Below are 10,702 nucleotides of genomic sequence, written 5' to 3'. Positions count from 1 at the left end.
ATGCATGAAGAGACTCATTTAGTTAGATACTTAATACTCTAATAAAAACTAAACAAGTTACAAAAAAAAAGAAAAAAGAAGAAGCTATACTCAAGAGTTTATATGTAATTCACCATAATATTAAATCTCCATTCACCTTATTCTAAATTTCGAACACATTATTTAAGCTAGCGTAAATTACTTAACTCTTGATACAACAGTGGTCGAATAATGTGTCATGTGTTTAGCTGTTAACGTGAACGCCACTGGTTAGTGAATCATCACACCGATTAATGAGTATACATAAGTATGTCTTAGGTTGTTAAGGTCATTATTAATCACATTCTCTATGATAGTATAATCAAGTGTTTGTCTTTATCTCGTTCACACTTACGGTTACGTCCAACAAATTCAAAAGTGAAATCATAGTAATAAAAAGAACTTCAAAACTCAAAAAGCAACACAAACAAATATACGGTGAATGAACCTGAGACTGCGCACATTAGCTCCTCCAATCACTTGCCACCATGTCATCATTAATTAATAACGTACTACCACCTTCTAATATATATATATATATATATATATATATATATATATATATATATATATATATATATATTTTTTGAACTATTCTGGTATGTATATGATATGATGATCATATCATTCTCATTCTCATAATATTATTACCATCCATTTATGTATAATGTCAACAGTACATCTGTCCCTCATTCACCGATTAACCCTCTTCCAAAGACCCCAAATTTCACGAAAAGCTAGTTTCAACGAAGACAACAAAAAGGATTAAAAATGTTGCCGTTGTTTGAGTGTGAGAAAGAAGTCAAATACGTTGAATGTGGCTCGGGCGACAAGCAGGAGGAGGAGGAGCTCCTTCTATGCGACAAATGTGATCGAGGATATCACATGGTTTGTGTCAAGCCGATCGTTGTTTGGCCACCTGCGGGCAATTGGTACTGCCCTAACTACATCGATCATCCTCCCAAGCTCAAAGGTACACAATTTGAGTTTCTCTATTTAGTATGCTTGCTAATTAATTTATACTATTTAATCATGTGAGTTTCAGGTCGGATCCCGAATAAAATCCTATATGAATTTTTTAAGCTTGAGAAATGGAGTTCTACATCCTCGACGAAGATCTCTCCTCAGGGTAGATTATTATTATTATTATTATTATTATTATTATTATTATTATTATTATTATTATTATTATTATTATTATTATTATTATTATTTGGGGTGCTTAATTTGTCTGATAAGTTTTATGCTAAATTGAAGCTTATAGGGTTTTCTGTCTTCACTAAAAAATTATTTAATTTTTTTATTATCATTTTTTATAATTTATGGGGAGCTAGCCTAATTTGTCTGATATGTTTAATGCTAATTTGAAGCTTAAATTTTCTGAAAAGTTTTATAAGTTTTTGGTTTTTTGGGATGCTTAATTTAATTTGTCCGATAATTTTATATATGCTAATTTGAAGCTTTTAGGGGTTTTTTTTGCCTTCACTGAAAAATTATTTTAATAGTTTCATTATCAATTTTATAATTTATAGGGAGCTTAATTTTTCTGATAAGTTTTATGCTAATTTGAAGCTTTTAGGGTTTTTTCTACCTCCACTGAAAATATATTTTATTATTTTTATAATCATTTTTTTAGAATTTTTGGGGAGCTTTATTTGTCTGATTAAGTTTTATGCTAATTTGAAGCTTTTAGGGTTTTTTCTGCCTTCACTGAAAAATCATTTAATTTGATGAATGTTAAGACAAATTAGTATCTGTGCTAATTAGCTTTAATTTAATTATAAATGCAATCACCTAGTGAATTAAATTTCCAACCACTGTGTTTGTGAAATGTAGATGGAAACGGTCGAAGGTTGCGATTTTGTGAAGAAAACCATTAACTTGTTAAATTTTATGTTAAAAGTTTGCAACAACAAGTGGATTAGTTTTTCATCATATATTTATAAAGTAGTCATCAAACCTGATAGTTTTTTTTCTCAAGTTTGCATTTCTTGTGTTCTCAATTGCTGAACATGTCATTTCATTCATTGCAAAACAAGACTTATTTTATAGCTAAAAATTCCAAAGTATGGGTTACTTTTTCTTTTGCAAATAAGGAACAATAAGGATGACTGAAAATGTAAAACCTGCTGTATGTAGTAAGTTTTATGTCTGATATAGAATCTTCACATGCCGTTTAGAGTTAGATAACTTTAATTTTTGGTAAGCACATGTATTATATAACCGAGTGAAGCAGATTTTCAGCCATTGTGTTTATGAAACTGTAGAATGAGACGATCAAAGTTCGCACGTTACGGTTTTGGATATCAAACATTTATACGCATCTAATCATTTAATGCTAAGTTGATCACATTGCTACACAAAAAATATGATATCTTTTAAGTAAGACCAAATGTGAGAAGCTTCATTCATATTAAACAATCTTTCAATCGGAAACTATTGTGACTATGCTACATATATGTTGTTTTTAATCATAGGTCTTGCATTCATATACCTTCATCTATTATGGCTCATCACTTTAGCTAAGCATAATGAGTAGTTTCGGTCACTTACAAAATAGAAACAAAACATTATTTTGGGCCAATATTGCAATAATTGATCTATAATTAATCTTATCTAGAGTCTAGTTTAGCAAGTAAAATGAATAGTTTGCAACTAAACGTCATAAGGTTAATGGTTCAAAATTTTGTTTACTCTTTACAAGCATTCGGTTGCAACGTAAAAAATTCCCAAATGGGAGTTAAGAAAATGTGTTTTTCATAGAAAGCATATTTAATGTTTACATGCATGTGAAAAGATTAATTACGGGTGAACCTAGAAGCCTGAAAGGTGAAACAGGGTACATGAGAAAATTGGTATTTGAGATTTACACAAAAGAAAAGGAAGACTGGCGCGCAGGAGATATAGAGATAACTAAAGAGAATTGTTTTATTTGTCCCTTTCGTTGTTAGTAGGAGTCGAATTAGAAAAAGAGTCGAACAAGTTTGTTTCGTATCGGTGTTAATTTCAATCGTGTGATAATTACCTTTAGTTTGTAAATTAAGCTAACTTTGATTGAGTAGAGCATGAATTGGAGTATATATATATATGACATGATTTGGGGAATTTTGGACAAAAAGAGACAAAATTGTTTCTCTAACCGCAATCGTATTGCTGTTAGCAAGGGGCCAGATCGAGGTGAGGTTAAAATTGGAATTAAAAGGTCTAATCTTACCAATTTAAGAATAAATTTTCACTGATCACTAGAAATCCACAAGAAGGAAGAAGCTTAACCTGATAACCCAGTAAAAAATGAGTTTCTTTCCTGATATCGATCATTGCAAATGTCAATTTATGTGCCTTTTGTTCCTAACTTCTGTGGTTATATCATTTAGAAAGCTGATGGCATGCACTTAAGTCTCAGTTCATATCTGTTTCAAGTTTACTATATTTTGAAGATTCATTTTCTTCTGCATATATGTGAATAATTTACTTTATTAATTCCTTGATACTAGAATCTAGGAAAGGAAAGAGGCGAACAAGCACCTTCTCCCATCATAAGAAGAACCGCAAACTGTTATCATACGTTCCAAGCAAAGACGACGTTCAAAGGCGCAAACAAATGCGGACTCTATATGCAGCTCTAAAATCACTTAACGCAGAATTTAGCAATGACCTCACATACCTTCTGGTATGGCTCCAGAATCTGCTAATAAAGCCAGTTTGGAGAAAGGTGGTATGCAGGTTAGCTTTGGTTCCAACTACTCATTTTGAGGGTGGATTTTATAATTGGCATAAACAATTCAGGGTGAATTTCATATATAACCCTCGAAACAGGTTATACTTTATAGTTTACGTTGCCGGGTGGATTTTGGCTTAACAGAATTTTTTATCAAGAAATAATTCAAAATTTTAATTCAAGTCACTTAAGTAGAGCTTAATGCAATTCCATTGTAAAAAAGTTCTGTACCTTTAAAAAGTTACATGGGTGATGTAATTTTTGTTTTTATATATGGTATGATATAGCCAATCATAATTGGATTCTCTATTAGGTTCTTTCAAGTGGAGACATAGAAACCTATAATAAGTGCAGAGCCATGTCTAAGAGAGGTGAATTCCTGATTAGTCCCAATATATTCTTACTTTCCCATAGATCATAACGTGGGCTACCCCTCAATCTACGTTATCGCCCCCTCAATTTACCAAATCCAACTAAATGCCTTTTCTTATTTCCATGAAGCAAGTTATTAATAGGTCATTATAAAAATATATTTGTTCAAGTGATATCCATTAAGGACACTTGCCCCAAGCCTAGTTGATAGAAAGTAGCCCAAGAGCACTTAAGAAATTTTTTGGTTAAAACTTAAAAATTTAAACCATCAAATATAATTTTCGTATAGAAACTATCATATATACTCTCCAAGGTCGTGATTCCTTCTTGAGTCCAGATTAGATTTCACATGCATTCAGTAACTTCAATTTATTTTCTTTGATACAGATATACGGTTGAAGCTGATGATCCTATTAAGGACATGACATTGATTGCCGAATATGTCGGGAACGTCGACTTCATAAATAATCGAACTCACGACGGCTCGGACAGCATGATGACCCTGCTTTTAGCAGAGGACCCCAGTAAAAGTCTAGTGACTTGCGGAGATAAACGAGGAAACATTTCTCGTTTCTTTAGCGGCAGAAACAACCATATACGGCAAGTCTTTCAACGATCTAATGATAAATATTTTTGAGTGTATCTAAATCAACACAATGAAAATGTAAAAGAAAATACCATACTAGCATGTTGGGGTATACCAATTGATTGTCATATATAAGTTTCGGTCATCATCACAAGAAAATACCCTGTGGGTGGGGTGGGGGGGGGGGGGGGGGTGACGAGGTTTCTATATAAGTTTCAGTCATCATCACAAAGACAAAGTAATATACAAATTGATTGTCACAAACAATAGAATATGGATCTAAGAATCTAATAAATATATAATAAAACTTGGTGTCGAAGATGATCACCGACGGCTTACATATATATATAGAGAGAGAGATTAGATTGAGATTGTAACTTTACGTAAAACATTTGCAAACCCTAATTGATAATGTTAACGTTAATTACAACTGCTAAATCGTTAATTACAACTTCGAAAACAAACATAAATAATAATGTCATACACAAATGCAAAGATAACTATTAATGTCTTCTAGTAATTTTTCTGTACACTTTAAAAGATCTAAGCAGAATGGGATGGTCTTGTATATTAAAGTAGTCTGTTGAACATTAAATGTAATTAAGGTGATTAAAAAAACATTATGAATCTTCTTTATTTGGCATATATGTTTTTATGATCATTATTTTTATTTTTATATATTTTCAGCGAATTGAAGAAGAAAAGGAACGTTAAATGTGTTCGATATAACGTTAATGGAGCATGTAGAAACCTTTTGGTTGCAACTCGTGATATAGCTAGAGGCCAAAAGTTGTATTTTGATTACAACGGTCTTGAGCATGCGTACCCAACCCAAAATTTTGTGTAGTTTCTCTGTATATACATGCTTGTTATGACGCCAGAAAAATGTAGTGTGGGACAACATGTTTTACCATAACTAAAGTCTTTTTTTATCCTTTATTTTATTATATCAGGACATCATATAGGTACAGTTGTAAACAATTAATATTTCAATTAAAAACAGTTGGTTAGTTTGATAGTTTGTACCTGGTATCTTGTGATTATTTGTAATTAAAAATTTTAGAACATGAAGGGAACTAAACCTAGGAACATAATGTTTGGTGATTGCCCTTTTTCCAGAAAAAAATCAAGTCTTTGGACCAAACGTATGTTTGCTGGATCCTCAAGTTTAAATTAAACATCATGATGCCGCGGGAAATATCAATGTCCAATTCGGCAATTCTCCCAACCTTTTGAAGGTAAACCGCTTGCCGAGCAAAAAATATTGATAGTATGAGCTTTTCTAGAACTAGGAATATATATATATATAATTAAGTTTATGTAAGAAGAAGTTTTTAGTGCAAGAAGTGCGAAAAAAAAAATCTAACTTTTTACGTTATTTCTTTTAATTTTCTGATCATTTAAATACAACATTAGACAAATATATTAGCCGAGGGAGACTTAAAAGTTGAATTACCGGATGCCACCTGCTACCATATGCTACCATATCAGGATAACCCGAAGTGCTCCAACCATTCCTTCCTTGACATGCTAACTTGATATGCATACAAAGTCAACATCATGCTGGATGAGTTCTAGAACATTTCATAACACACGCGTGTGCGCGCGCACACACACGTGCTGAAGCACAAAACATAACCTTTTCTTTACCGTGTCTAAGGCAAGTTAATCTTATCTTGTCAATATATCTAATCTTCTTGACCATGACATTGTTGGAAATAATGGACCGGTCTAATAAAGTCAATACGGCCGACCGAGTTATGACCCATAAGAGTTACACGTTAGGCTTCGAACAACAAACCCGCTTAACTTGGTTAATCGGTACTTACGATCGATTAACGAAAATAATTACATTTATATATTTATTTAGTATAATTATAGAAATCTAGTTATAGTGGAATTATTGTAGAGCCCATTTTGTTTTTTTAAGTCTTTTGTATTTGTTCGGCTATATCTCGATGTATTTAGTTAGCTCCCATGTTATCTTTGTAAGTTCGGCCCAAGGCCATGTAATGAAGAGCCCATTGGACCATATGAATGAAAAGAAAGATGCATGGAGCTTGCCCTATAAATAGTGCAAGTCTCCATACACAACACAACCTTTTGATAACTATTTTCTTCAACCACTCCCACTTTCCCTAAATCTTTTGACAAACACATTCAAGAACCGAGATCTCGGTTATCTCCAAGGGATTTCCGTTAGTTTGTAGTTGAGATTAATCCAAGAACTTGTTGTTTGATCCGTTCTTAGGACCTACTATCAGTGCTTTCGATTATACTAGTTGAGGTTCTTGTGTCACAACCTTGGATTTTGGTCTTATTTTTGTGTTTGAGAAGTGTGTTTAAGTGTTCTTCGGATTTGTTAAAGTGGATAAAGCCTAAAAGTTGTGAAAAATGGTGTTTTGAGTAAGGTGATTCTGCGTTGCCTGGTACGGTTGTTGGTCTTGAAAGTTGTGCTGGTAATGATGAAGAAGATAGTGATGAAGATGAGGAAGAAACAAGAGACAATTATGATGAGTTGGGTGATGATGATGAAGACTCAGGTGGAAATAATGATGGTAGAGATGAAGGTGCTGGTGTCGGTGTTGGCAGTGTAGCAGGTTAAAAATATGCTCCACACGACTTTGTAGGTACTGATCTACAAGAGAAGGAGAAGACACAGGAATCTGACTATGACGACTACATCAGCTGGTCACGAAATCCGGATAATCCAGAACATGAAGCCAAAGATGTTGATCAAGTTGTTGTTGTTGCTGATCTTGTTGTTGTTGTTGTTGCATTTCCTGCTGCTATTGTTGTGCCATGACCTAGAAATAAGAAGTGACACTGTGTTCATGAACGTGGCAGTTGCAGAAACTATCTATATGATCATGATGACTCACTCATTCTATGCGCCAAATTGTATACTGACAATCAGTCTTGGGTAATACGGCGTCAAAATGGCGACATCACCTACATGCATTACACTGAGATGCATTTGCTGTCCGAACTTGACATGAGCTTCTTCCGAAGGGAAGCTGGTGATGGAATTGGTAAGAAAAGGCTTGACGGTTGGCTCAAGTGGTTTTTGCACAGACAGTCAAAGCATTAGTCAAACTTCAAGCTCAACAAGGGAAGGACCTACCTGCATCCAACCGAGATAGATCCAGTTACCGGCAACAGAAGAAAAGCATAGAGATACAAGATGCCAAAGGAGGGTAGGCATGTTTGTCATGGAGAACCATTCACTTCCAACATGCTTTAAGACTTCCTCTACTGGGAGTTTAACAATAACACCGGCCATATCATTGCAAATGTTAATGTAAATGCCATTTATGTGCCTTTTGTTCCTAACTTCTGTGGTTATATAATTTAGAAAGCTGATGGCACTTAAGCCTCAGTTCATATCCTGTTTCAAGTTTACTGTATTTTGAAGATTTATTTACTTCTGCATGCTTATAATTTACTTTATTTCCTTGATTCTAGAATCTAGGAAAAGAAAGAGGCGAACAAGTACCTTCGCCCATCATAAGAAGAACCGCAAACTGTTACCATATGTTCCAAGCAAAGACGATGCTAAAAGGCGGAAACAAATGCGAACTCTAGCTATAGCTCTAAAAACACTTAACATAGAGTTTAGCAATGACCTCACATACCCTTCTGGTATGGCTCCAGAATATGCTAATAAAGCCAGTTTGGAGAATGGTGGTATGCAGGTTAGCTCTGGTTCCAACTACTCATTTTGAGGGTGAATTTTATACTTGACATATATAAACAATTCAGGGTGAATTTCATATATAACCCTCGAAACAGTTTATACTTTATAGTTTACGTTGCCGGGTGGATTTTGGCTTAACAGAATTTTTATCAAGAAATAATTCAAAATTTTAATTCAAGTCACTTAAGTAAAGCTTAATGCAATTCCATTGTAAAAAAGTTCTGTACCTTTAAAAAGTTTCATGGGTGATGTAATTTTTGTTTTTATATATGGTATGATATAGCCAATCATATTTGGATTCTCTATTAGATTCTTTCAAGTGGAGACATAGAAACCTATAATAAGTGCAGAGCCATGTCAAAGAGAGGTGAATTCCCACCATTACGCGTCGTCTACGATCAATGTCAAGGGTAAGTAACTCCTGATCAGTCCCAATATATATTTACTTTCCCATAGATCATAACGTGGGTTACCCCTCAATCTATGTTATCGGCCCCTCAATTTACCAAATCCTGTTGGGTATAATCTTGATTGGGTCGAGTATGGATCAAGCCGGGTTATGAAGTGGGTATAGGTCAGTTTGTGATCCATAGTTGCAGCAAAGAATGAGTCTTGGTTGACCGAATTATGTGGGAAGGAAGACTTAGTAATTTGGAAAAGTAAACGTGGGTTTGTTCCACGAAGTAGGAGAAAGTGGGTTTCAATTTAGCATGTGTTTGTTTTGTTTTAGTATTATAAATAGCATGTAGCAGTAGTAGCTTTGTATTCATTATTTACTCTCAATTTTCATCAAGAAAGTTTGCAAGCAATCTTTGTGTTCATATTGTGTGCATTTAGCGTGTGTAAACCCTGGGCCTGAACCAACAAATCCAACCAAATGCCTTTTGTTATTGACTTATTTCCATGAAGCAAGTTATTAATAGGTCATCATAAAAATATATTTGTTCAAGTGATATCCATTAAGAAGGACACTTGCCCCAGCCCCCAAGCCTAGTTGTTAGAAAGTAGCCCAGGACCACTTAAGAAATTTTTTGGTTAAAACTTAAAATTTAAACCATCAAATATAATTTTCGTATAGAAACTATCATATATACTCTCCAAGGTCGTGATTCCTTCTTTAGTCCAGATTAGAATTCACATGCATTCAGTAACTTCAATTTAATTTATTTGATACAGGTGTACAGTTGAAGTTGATGGTCCTATTAAGGACATGACATTGATTGCTGAATACGTCGGGGACATCGACTATATAAATAATCGAACTCAGGATGGGTCGGACAGCATGATGACCCTGCTTTTAGCAGAGGACCCCAGTAAAAGTCTAGTGACTTGCGGAGATAAACGAGACATTTCTCGTTTCTTTAGTGGCATAAACAACCATATACGGCAAGTCTTTCAACGATCTAATGATTAATTTTTTTGAGTGTATCTAAATCAACACAATGGAAATGTAAAAGAAAATACCATACAAGCATATTGGCCGGGGTATACCAATGGCGAAGCTTCTGATAAAATAAATGATTCAAGTCCACATCAGTAATTGATGCAACGTTTATTCTCCTGAAGATCCTGAATTATAGGTCTAGTATTTGAATTTAATTAATAAAGACTTGTTCTAGTTTGCTGAGGATAAGTCCGAGTCTTAAGTTATTAGCGGTTTGTTTTGTTTATCTATTTAAGAGAATATTAATTCTCTGGAATGTATTCAGTTTCCTTATCATAATCAATCTATTAAACCCTTTCAATCTTTGCTTCCGTTTGTGTTTTACATACTTTATCATCTATTAAACTCTGGGATGTGTACCAACAGATTTGGTATCAGAGCCGGATCGTGAAACCCTTCAAACCCTAATCACAAAACCTTATTCAAGTATCCATGGCTGAAAACAGTACCCTTCCTACACCGATTCCAGTATTCAAAGGAGAAGGGTATGAATACTGGAGTATAACAATGAAGACGATTCTTTGATCACGCGACCTATGGGATCTTGTGGCAGATGGCTTTGATGAAACCGAGAAGGATAAAGGAAAACTGAAAAACTCTCAAAAGAGGGATGCTCATGCAATGGCCATTATCCAGCAGGCTGTGCATGATCAACTCTTTTCTCGTGTTGCTGCTATAAGGAGACGTGGGGAATATTGAAGATGGAATATCAAGGTGACTCCCAAGTCAAGGCTGTAAAGCTTCAAGGCTTGAGGAGAGACTTTGAGAACATATCAATGAAAGAAGGAGAAACCATTGGTGATTACTTTGGACGTGTCATGGCTCTTGTGAGTCAAAAGAAGGCTTATGGGGAGATCATCACTGATC

General features: G+C 34.3%; 1 pseudogene; it reads left to right on the top strand.

Annotated features, from left to right (window-relative positions):
• The first annotated feature begins 789 nt into the window (after positions 1 to 789).
• LOC143558481 (putative Histone-lysine N-methyltransferase ATXR5 pseudogene) lies at positions 790 to 4,037 on the top strand (annotated as a pseudogene).
• The last annotated feature ends 6,665 nt before the right edge of the window (positions 4,038 to 10,702 follow it).

Source organism: Bidens hawaiensis, unplaced genomic scaffold (genome assembly GCF_021521415.1).
Source record: "Bidens hawaiensis isolate Kalapana, Puna unplaced genomic scaffold, B.hawaiensis_p1.1 tig00019491_1, whole genome shotgun sequence".
Taxonomy (NCBI): Eukaryota; Viridiplantae; Streptophyta; class Magnoliopsida; order Asterales; family Asteraceae; genus Bidens; species Bidens hawaiensis.
The sequence above is the reverse complement of the archived record's forward strand: the minus strand, read 5'-3'. Positions and strand labels throughout refer to the sequence as shown.